This window comes from Babylonia areolata, chromosome 4 (genome assembly GCF_041734735.1).
Source record: "Babylonia areolata isolate BAREFJ2019XMU chromosome 4, ASM4173473v1, whole genome shotgun sequence".
NCBI lineage: Eukaryota > Metazoa > Mollusca > Gastropoda > Neogastropoda > Buccinidae > Babylonia > Babylonia areolata.
Genome location: NC_134879.1, coordinates 47,518,658 through 47,528,657, shown reverse-complemented (window position 1 = coordinate 47,528,657; position 10,000 = coordinate 47,518,658). Strand labels below are relative to the sequence as shown.

Below are 10,000 nucleotides of genomic sequence, written 5' to 3'. Positions count from 1 at the left end.
TTTTTTTTTGTTTTTTTTTTTTGGGGGGGGGTTGTTGTTTGTTTTGGATAGAGCGCTGTATAAGTGTTCTTGTTCTTGTTGTTCGTGTTCGTATTGCTCGTCTTCTTCTACTTCTTCTTCTTCTCTGTTTCTTCTACTTCTTCTTCTTCTCTATTTCTTCTTCTGCTTCTTCTTCTGCTCCCTCTTCTTCTTCTTCTTTTTCTTTCCTGGCGCAGTTGGTTTTGTTTTTTGTTGTTGCTTTTTTTTCTGGATAGAGTGCTGTATAAGTATCCCTTCTCATTGTTGTTGGTGTTCTTCTTCTTTTTCTTCTTGTCTCCCCCCCCCACCCATTTCTTCTTCTTCTTCCACTTCTTCCTCTTCCTCTTCTCCTCCTCCTCCCCCATCTTCTTCCAATTCTTCTTCCTCTTCTTCTCCTTTTTCTTCTCCTCCTCTTCCTCCCCCTTCTTCTTCTGCTTCGTCTGCTTCTTCTTCTTCTTCTTCTTCTGATGATGGTGATGATGATGATATTAATGTTTTTCACAAACGTAGAGCAGCCAACCAAAGCCTGACCAGCGAGATGGGATTCTGCAAAGGTCGGGCAGCTTCTCCTTTTGTTATCGTTCAAGTGCTGACAAATAAACATACCACTCGAGGACGAGGAGACAGTGAGAGAGCGAGAAAGAGAGTGTGTGTATAGTGCTCTATAGATATGTGCTCCTTCAATGCTACTACTACTGCACTACTAGTACTGTTACTTTCTACTACTACTACTACCTATAATAATGATAACAATAATGATAGCAATAATAGAGTTGATGAAACAGACAAGCGGAAAGAGGAGAGTTGGTGAGGTGTACTTACTCAGCCATAACCCTCTTTGACGTGCACTTTGTCAGCGTGTGACCATGGTGAAATGAAAGTGCGTGCATCGAGCCACGATAGCTAGGCGATCAGACAGGCAAACAGAGAGACAGACAGACAGACTGAGACACAGAGAGAGCAACAGGGGAGGGGGGAGAAAGAGAGTTTCAGACTAAGAGTGTGCTTCTGAAACACAGAGAAGTACGTGTGAACTCAGACCACCCTTTAAAAACAAGAGAAGGAAGGGAGAGAGGGAGAGAGAAAGATTTTGGTAGCAACAGTCAGAGACGTTGAATGTTCTTGTCAACATGGAGAGCAGTGGGTGGGAACTGTGACCACTCCTGGACCCCTGGACAGGTACAGAGAGAGGGAGAGAAGGGAGTTGGAGAGGGGGAGGGGTCCAGTTGCTCAAGGAGGCGTCACTGCGTTCGGGCAAATCCGTATACGCTACACTACATCTGCTAAGCAGATGCCTGACCAGCAGTGTAACCCAACGGACGTAGGCCCTGGTAGAAAATAAAGTAAAGGGAACAGATAAATAAGTGAATATAAAAGCAAGCAAATGAATAGATAGGTAGATCATTTATTCAATCACTCAATCAGCCGATCAATAGAGAGAGAGAGATGGAAGGACAGAGAGAGGTCTGTGGGAGGGAGAGGGGTAGAAGGTGGGCAGTGGGGGGTTTCTGGTGCAACATGTACATGATTCATGAGGGACGCCGGTCTGGCTGAGTCAGTCACCTCTTGTGGGATATCTCCAACAAACGTACGTAGCAACATAAACACCACCATGGGCTGACATCCAACCTCAGACCAGCAGAACGACAGCCCTCAAATGGAAGATAAATGCTTGGTGGTGTGGCGAAACGCGAATCTAGCACTACTCTCAACACTGTCAACACATGCTCTCAGGCCCTCAAAGTACCATGCGTCAACCACCACAAGCTATGATCCAGCTCTCCACCAGCAAAATGACTGTCTCTCTCTTCCCCCTCTTTAGCGTTATTAAGCCCGACCTCCCCAGGCAGCCAGACAGCCAGGCTGAGAGCAATTGAAGACGTTCGGAAACAGAGAAAAGGCCTCGCTGAATGCCATCCAGGCACGAAGTGGTGGAGTGAGAAATGACTTTTCTGTCTGGTTGGACAGGAAGTGCCAGCAAGTCGTCCCCGATAATTTACTCCCGCCAGCCGACACCGGCGAAAGCTGCCGGACGTCGCAGCGCTTTCTGGGAGATTAGAGGAAGGGAGGGTTCAGAGGCGGCGGAGCTAGACAGAAGATTATGGCGTGTGAGCTCGCCAGTCGTGCTGGTTTGATCTGCATTCTCTCCTGGCCTCTGCTCCCCCTTCTCCCCTCCGCGTCCTCCCTCTTCTCCACCCTCCTCTTCCTCTTCAGCTGTCTTCTTCAGCCTCTGCTCTGCTCCCTTCTTCTGTGTCTCCCTTACCTTGTGCCTGCGTGCTGATCCGTTGATTCCTACCAGTGGCCTTCGCTGCTTTGTGCCGTTCAATCGATCATGACCGATGCTGAGATCAGCGTTCACTCCACAGGATGGCAATGACCACCACGTTTGTCAAACAGATCGATAGCACAGCGGATGAAGTCCTAAAATAAACAGAGAGTTGCCGATCATGGCAGTTCAGTCAACAACCTATCTGTACAAAGAAAGCGGACAATAAGAAGAGTCTCTTTGGTGGTAGTTGATGTGATATACAATGTCTAGTGTTTGATATTATTTTTACAATGTCTGTGAAAAGAAATACAAAACACAGAAATGCAATTCAAATCAGATAAGATGACTTGCGCACGTAATACAAGGTTCCTCTCAAACATAACAAAACCAAAGCAGCGACACCACCAAAATGAATTCAGAGCTTTTCTCAAGGCCTGATCAGCACACTGGTTTCAGGCTTAGGTTAGGCGGATGCTAAACGTCTTCTGAGGGAAACTCACAATTTTTATGATTAATTCATGGCTTAGCAAGTGGGGCGTAGCGCTTATGGACGAGCCCATACACTGTGACACCTTGAAGTTGAAACAGAAAAAGTGACGTCATGCAGATAACCAGCAAACGGATCAAAGTTCCTGACCAAGACTGCATCTGTATCTTTCTGGCTTGCTTGACGCTGGGACACAGAATGAAAGGATATGTAGGGTACACTGTCCAGATTTACAACTTTCTTGCTTTTTCTTTGTGTTCAGAACCAACTGCTCGAAACGATTTGCAATATTCTAGTAAACATCAAATACAGCATACTATGTCAATGGTCATCAGAGAGTCGCCTTTTTCCTTTTTTGTGCTGGTTTTATTCTTGTGATTGGCTGTCGTGTTGAAATGCTACAACAGGCGACTAAGCTTCCAATCTTAACTGCTGTGCTAGCCTATGGCCATAGACTTGCTAACCATTCGCGTGGAAATTGAACAGCACAAGTCCAGAAATAGAAAATCAACGGGATCAGCACGCAGGCACAAGGTAAGGGAGACACAGAAGAAGGGAGCAGAGCAGAGGCTGAAGAAGACAGCTGAAGAGGAAGAGGAGGGTGGAGAAGAGGGTGGACGCGGAGGGGAGAAGGGGGAGCAGAGGCCAGGAGAGAATGCAGATCAAACCAGCACGACTGGCGAGCTCACACGCCATAATCTTCTGTCTAGCTCCGCCGCCTCTGAACCCTCCCTTCCTCTAATCTCCCAGAAAGCGCTGCGACGTCCGGCAGCTTTTGCCGGTGTCGGCTGGCGGGAGTAAATTATCGGGGACGACTTGCTGGCACTTCCTGTCCAACCAGACAGAAAAGTCATTTCTCACTCCACCACTTCGTGCCTGGATGGCATTCAGTGAGGCCTTTTCTCTGTTTCCGAACGTCTTCAGTTGCTCTCAGCCTGGCTGTCTGGCTGCCTGGGGAGGTCGGGCTTAATAACGCTAAAGAGGGGGAAGAGACAGACAGTCATTTTGCTGGTGGAGAGCTGGATCATAGCTTGTGGTGGTTGACGCATGGTACTTTGAGGGCCTGAGAGCATGTGTTGACAGTGCTGAGAGTAGTGCTAGATTCGCGTTTCGCCACACCACCTGGCATTTATCTTCCATTTGAGGGCTGTCATTCTGCAGGTCTGAGGTTTGACATCAGTCCATGGTGGTGTTTATTTCTCCAAGCGCTCGTTTGTCAGTTAGAATAGCATGAAAAAGGTGACTGACCCGTCCTCGGCAATTGTTTACATGTAGCAGAAACAGTTAGTGCTTCTCTTCTTACACCTTCCCATCCCCTCACATTCACATATACACCTGTCTGTCTGTCTGTCTGTCTGTCTGTCTGTCTGTCTCTGTCTCTCTCTCTGTCTCTCTCTCTCTCTCGCCCTATTCAGGGCGGGGACTGGATGTAAAAAAGCACACCAGTGCTTATCTATTATCCTCGAAATAAAGAATTTGTCTTGTCTTGTCTTGTCTTGTCTCTCTCTCTCTCTCTCTCTCTCTCTCCAAAATCTGATATTCTGAGAAAGAAATACTTATTCAAACATATGCACAATTTAAGGATTCCCATATTACACCACTTGCTTCAAAATGTTAACAGCATTGTATGTATCAATGTTTATTTTTTATGCGTAAAAACAGAGAGCAGAAAGCGCTCAGTTTTAGATGACATGTTTCAAAATTATCCAGAGCTTTTTATTCAGTTGGGTTATATTATCAGTTTATTCTTTCTAAATTTTGTTGTTCGTCCAACTCAAGGTTTGGTCTTCATATGTGTTTCGTGTGTGTTCAGCACGTGCATCCATATGTACACAGATTGGTGGCTTTACATTAAAACAGATCTGAGTTCTCCCTCTCTCTCTCTCTCTCTCTCTCTCTCTCTCTCTCTCTCTCTCTCTCGAATGATCTAGTCTATGGCGAAACAAATCGCTACCCAATCTATGTAAACTCTGCTGTAAATTGTATTCGATATTGGCTTAAACTGTTGCAAATGGGGGATAATAGAATACCGTATAAAGCCTATAAGATATTACATGATTTAGATAGAAAGGGGAAAAAAACTGGGTAACGAAGGTTCGTTTTTGTCTGTTCGAATATGGATTTGGCTTTGTGTGGATGGAACAGGGTGTTGGTAGCGTTAATGGCTTTATATCTGTTTTTCGCCAAAGGCTTATTGATTGTAGATGGCAAATATGGTATAGTCACATTTGTACTAGTGATAGATTTGATATGTATAGAACATTCTGTAATATACCTGATTTGAAACCTTATCTGCTGTTAGATATAGACAGGCATCTGAAACGTGTAACGACAAGATTTAGACTATACCTAGTATATCAGAATTGACAGTGCATCCACTTTAGATACAGAAGTTTTTGTGCAAATGATTTAGTCTGTCCTTTATGTCATAAAGCCCAGGAAAACGAGGTACACTTTGTTCTTTGCTGCCCAGCACTAAAACATGTACGTTAAATGTTTATAAAACCTAAGTACTACAAGCATCCCTCTCTGTTCAAGTTGAATTTGTTAATGTCGTCAAGCAATATCAATGACGTACATAATTTTTCGGTATTCTTATATTAGGCATTCAAATTAAGAGAAATTGTTACTTCGTAAAACAGTTATAATGTATTTTTTGTTGTCTATATATTTACACGGATACAATGCACGGTTTGTTGTCTATATTAATGCTTATTTGTTTATGTGTTTTCGTTGAGTTGTATTATGTTTATGTGTACCACCTTCACTAGGGGCTGTGGCCTGATTATGAATAAACCATTCCAGTTCCAATTCCAATTCTGTCTCTGTCTCTGTCTCTCTGTCTCTCTGTCTGTCTCTCTGTCTGTCTGTCTCTCTCTCTCTCTCTCTCTCTCTCTCTCTCTCTCTCTCATATTCGTAAGCATTTTAATAATTTTGACTTGTTCCATCCAAATCAGTCTGGATTTAGAGCAAATCACTCATGTCCTTCTGCACTAACAATTTTAGTAGATCAATGGCTTACTAACATTAATAATAACGAAATTACCGGAGCTCTTGTTGTCGACTTTATGAAGGCTTTTGATGTGATTGATCATTCTCTCCTCCTGAAAAAAATTAAGATTTATGGTTTGTCTTTGAATACATTAGAAATTGTCTCATCTTTTCTCTCTGAAAGGAAACAACTTGTGTTCACAAATGGTTCAAAATCAATGTTATCACCAATTAACTATGGTATACCTCAAGGTTCTGTTTTGGGACATATCTTATTTTCCGCATATATTAATGACCTACCCTTATCTATCAAGACACCATGTGAAATGTTTGCTGATGACACCACCATTCATACTAGTCATATTAACCTATGTATTGTGTCTCTTTCTCTTCAGGAAAGTATTGACCAATTGATTGAATGGTCCGAACTAAATCTCATGTGTCTCCATCCTAAAAAAACAAAATTCGTAATAATCACAGCAAGACAAAAACGTCAAAATATGTCCATAAACTGTTCGCCCATTTATCATCAAAGGCGACAAGATTGAAGAAGTTGACCACCATAAAATCCTTGGCATCGCTATCGATGATAATTTGTCATGGTCACATCATATTTCTCTGTTATGCAAACAGGTATCAAAAAATATCTATCAACTGTCTAGAATTAAACACTTTTTGGATCTTCACTGCCGAAAACTATTTGCCAGTGCTTATACAGAATCACACGTTAACTATGCTTCGACAGTGTTGGATTCGGCGAATGACAGTATTATAAAACCTCTATTGAGTCTGCATAGAAGAGCTGTAAAACTGATTCTTTTAAAATCTTCATCATTGACTGTATCTTATTATAAAGCTCTCGATATCCTCCCACTGAAAACAAAACTTCTATTTAACAAAGGTCTATTTATGTTCAAAATCATGTCTGGATTTGCTCCCCCCTCACTGAAGAATAAATTTGTAACCAACACTCATCGTCATCTTCATAAAGTTATGGTACCACTTCCAAGGATCGATCTTTTTAAATCTAGCCTGTCTTATTCAGGGGGCTGTTTATGGAATGAATTATTATCCTGCCTCAATGTAAACACTGTAAAAAGCATCCCTATTTTTAAAAACATATATCGTGCACATTTATTGAAAAACATGTGACTATGTGACACATAACAATTATAAACAACAAACATGTATAGATTGTCAATATATATATACGCCTCTCTCCTCCCATGTCAGTCTCTCTCTATGTCTGTCTCCACTGTCACTGTCACTATATCTGTCTGTTCAGTCAGCCTCCCCTACCTTCTTTACTCTTCCCCTTGTCCATTCTTCCTTCCGCTCTCCACCACGCCCCTACCCTATTGTCCTCGTTGTTATTCATCTATCGCGATATTGTATTATACATAAGTTCTATGTTTATGTTTGTACATGCTTATGTAATTTTGACGTTGGTATTGTGAATTGACTCTCGCTTCTTCTTTTTTCTTTTCTTTTTTTCCCCAGTTATTATTTATGCTCAGAGAGCTGGATGTAAACAAGTACTTTGTGCTTACTCCTTTACCCTCGTAAAACAAAATTTCGTTCGTTCGTTCGTTCTCTTTCTGTCCATCTGTCTCTATTTCTCACCTATTATTTTTTGTTTCTAGAAAGGGTGCTTGGGAGAGATGGATGGTAAAAAGGAGCGAACGGATTAGAACTGTTATGTTCCGGACACACGGAACAGATGAAGGGGGATTGGGGGGGGAGGGGGGGGGGGAAGCTCCATTTTAAGCCAGTTGTTTTGACGAAGGTGGCGAAAGATGTAGACGTGTTCAAGGAGTGTGAGGTGCGATGATTCTGTCACAGTACCTGTTTCCACAAACTTCACCAAGATAAACTAGATACGTTTGTTGATTAATATTGTTTTTATTCACAGTATCCATATGGTTATGACCAGCTACGTTAAAAAATACTATAGAGATTTCATGAACAGTTATCGCTTTTCAGTGAATTCGAATTCCTTTCTTGTTTCATTTCTGTACTTTGGTATGCTTAAATATATGGAGAAGAAGAAAAATTATTCTTAAAAAAAAAAGAAAAAAAAAAGAAAAGAAAACTAAGTATAAAAAAAACACGAAGTTGATAATTGACTCATATTTCTCACACTGCAAATCCGACAGAAAAAAAAAAGTTTGCAAATGATTATGCACTTGTCTTAAGAGAAAGTAATGTTACACAGAATAGGCGCATAAATATGGAAAACTAGTTGAGAAGAACTTGTGTTTACGAGGTATGAATTTCCGCAAACGGGCTTGGTGATTATGCTGAGGCGAAAATGTGGAAATATGGTTTGAGCATCTGGACATTTCATTTGTTTGGCTGCTTTTGAAGTCCGTCCAAACAGGGGAAATTGGGGTGAACGGTGCTGTTATTTCATTGGTCAACTCTATTTCCTTTCGTGTTTTTTGTTGTGTTTTTTTCTTTTCTTTGTGATTGTGTATGAATGAGTGACTCTGTGTTACTCTGTGTGTGTGTGTGTGTGTGTGTGTGTGTGTGTGTGCGCGCGCGCGCGCGCGCGCGCGCGTTTGAGTATGTGTGTGTGTGTTTGAGAGTGAGTATTTGTGTTCTGTGTGTGTGTGTGCGTGTGTGCGCGCGCGCTTGTGTGTGTGTGTGTGTGTGTGTGTGTGTGTGTGTGTGTGTTGTGTGTGTGTGTGTGCGTGTAGTTGGGTGCATGTTCGTGAATGTCGCCGGAACTCTCATTAATTTCTGTTGCTGCTGTTGTTGTTCTGGATAATTTGATATCTCTCTCTCTCTCTCTCTCTCTCTCTCTCTCTCTCTCTCTCTCTCTCTCTCTCTCTCTCTCTCTCTCTCTTTCCCGCCTATCCTTCCCTTCCCTATCCTTCCATTCCTTACCCCTACCCCTCTCTCTCCCCCCTCTCTCTCTCCCCCCTCTGCCCCCCCCCCTCTCCCCCCCTTTGTCTCTCTCCCCCCCCCCTCTCTCTCTCAATTTAACTCCCATCCTTCCCTTTCTTACCCCTATCCTCTCTCTCTCTCTCCTCTCTCTCCGCTCTCTCTTTCTCTCCCTCTCTCTCTAAAGTGTAAAGTTTAATATACGTGTAAATGAGGAAGAGAGGGGGATAGAGAGAGGGGGAGGGGGGGGGGAGAGAGAGATGGGGGTGGGGGGAAGAGATGAACGCTGCCACCAGTCTTGTCAGTGCACTTCAGCGGCAAAAGATGTATAAACTGGAGAAATGGGGGGGCAGGGGGCCGGAGGCGGAGGGGGTGGTGGGGGGCTGGGGGGGGTGGTCTCTTTTTTTGGCACCCCCCATCCCCACACACCTCTAGCCTTCGGTCAAAGCGCCCCCTGGTGAACCGAAGCTAGGTAGATCCCTTCGTGTTTGAACGATTATAGGGCCCTGTGTATCTACGACATATAAATTTCGACGATGCTTTAAGATTATATGGATGTGGTGTAGCCATGGTGAAGAGAGGGGGTGGGGGTGGGGGGCTGGGGGGGGGGGTATCCGAGTATACTGCAACACAGACACAGAGAGACAGACCGACAGATGGATAGATGGACAGATAGATAGATAGATGGAGAGAGACAGGCAGACAGACAGACAGATAGATTGATTGATAGATAGACAGAGACATATAGATAGATACATTAATAGATAGATAAATAGATGGACAGAAAGATAGATAGATAGATAGAGGGAGAGAGAGGAGAGAGAGAGAGAGAGAGAGAGAGAGAGAGAGAGAGAGAGAGTGACAAACAAACACACAGACACGCTGAGAGAGATGGAGCTTTGAAAATATCGAAAGAGATACGACGCTTCTGTTTCAATCTGCCTTTCTTTCTTTTTTCTGTGTTTCTTTCCTTCCTTCATTCTTTTTTTTTTCACTCCCTCCTTTGTTTCTTTCTTATTTCTCTCTTTCGTTTTCAGTCTTTCTTCTTTGTTGTCTGTCTCTCTGTCTGTCTGTCTCTCTGGTTTTTGAGTACGCCTGGCTCCTTTGTTTTGAAGCATGCGTGGTGTAGCGTATATGGATCAGTGCACACGCTTTGACACCACCTTGATACTGAAAGTAAAAGTGATCTGTTGTTGTTGATGTGTTGGGTTGATACAGCTTCACCAAGGGCGACCTCCACCTGTGAATACAATACAATACAAGATATATATCATATCATACCGTACCATACCATCCCATACCATATCATACCACACCATACCACATCTTACCATACCATACCACACCAT

At 43.1% G+C, this 10,000-nt stretch overlaps 1 protein-coding gene across 1 annotated transcript in view; it reads left to right on the top strand.

The window, feature by feature from the left end:
- The window catches only part of LOC143281471 (uncharacterized), a 73,606-nt gene that overhangs the window by 55,145 nt on the left and 8,461 nt on the right, over window positions 1–10,000 (top strand). The window lies entirely within an intron of this gene.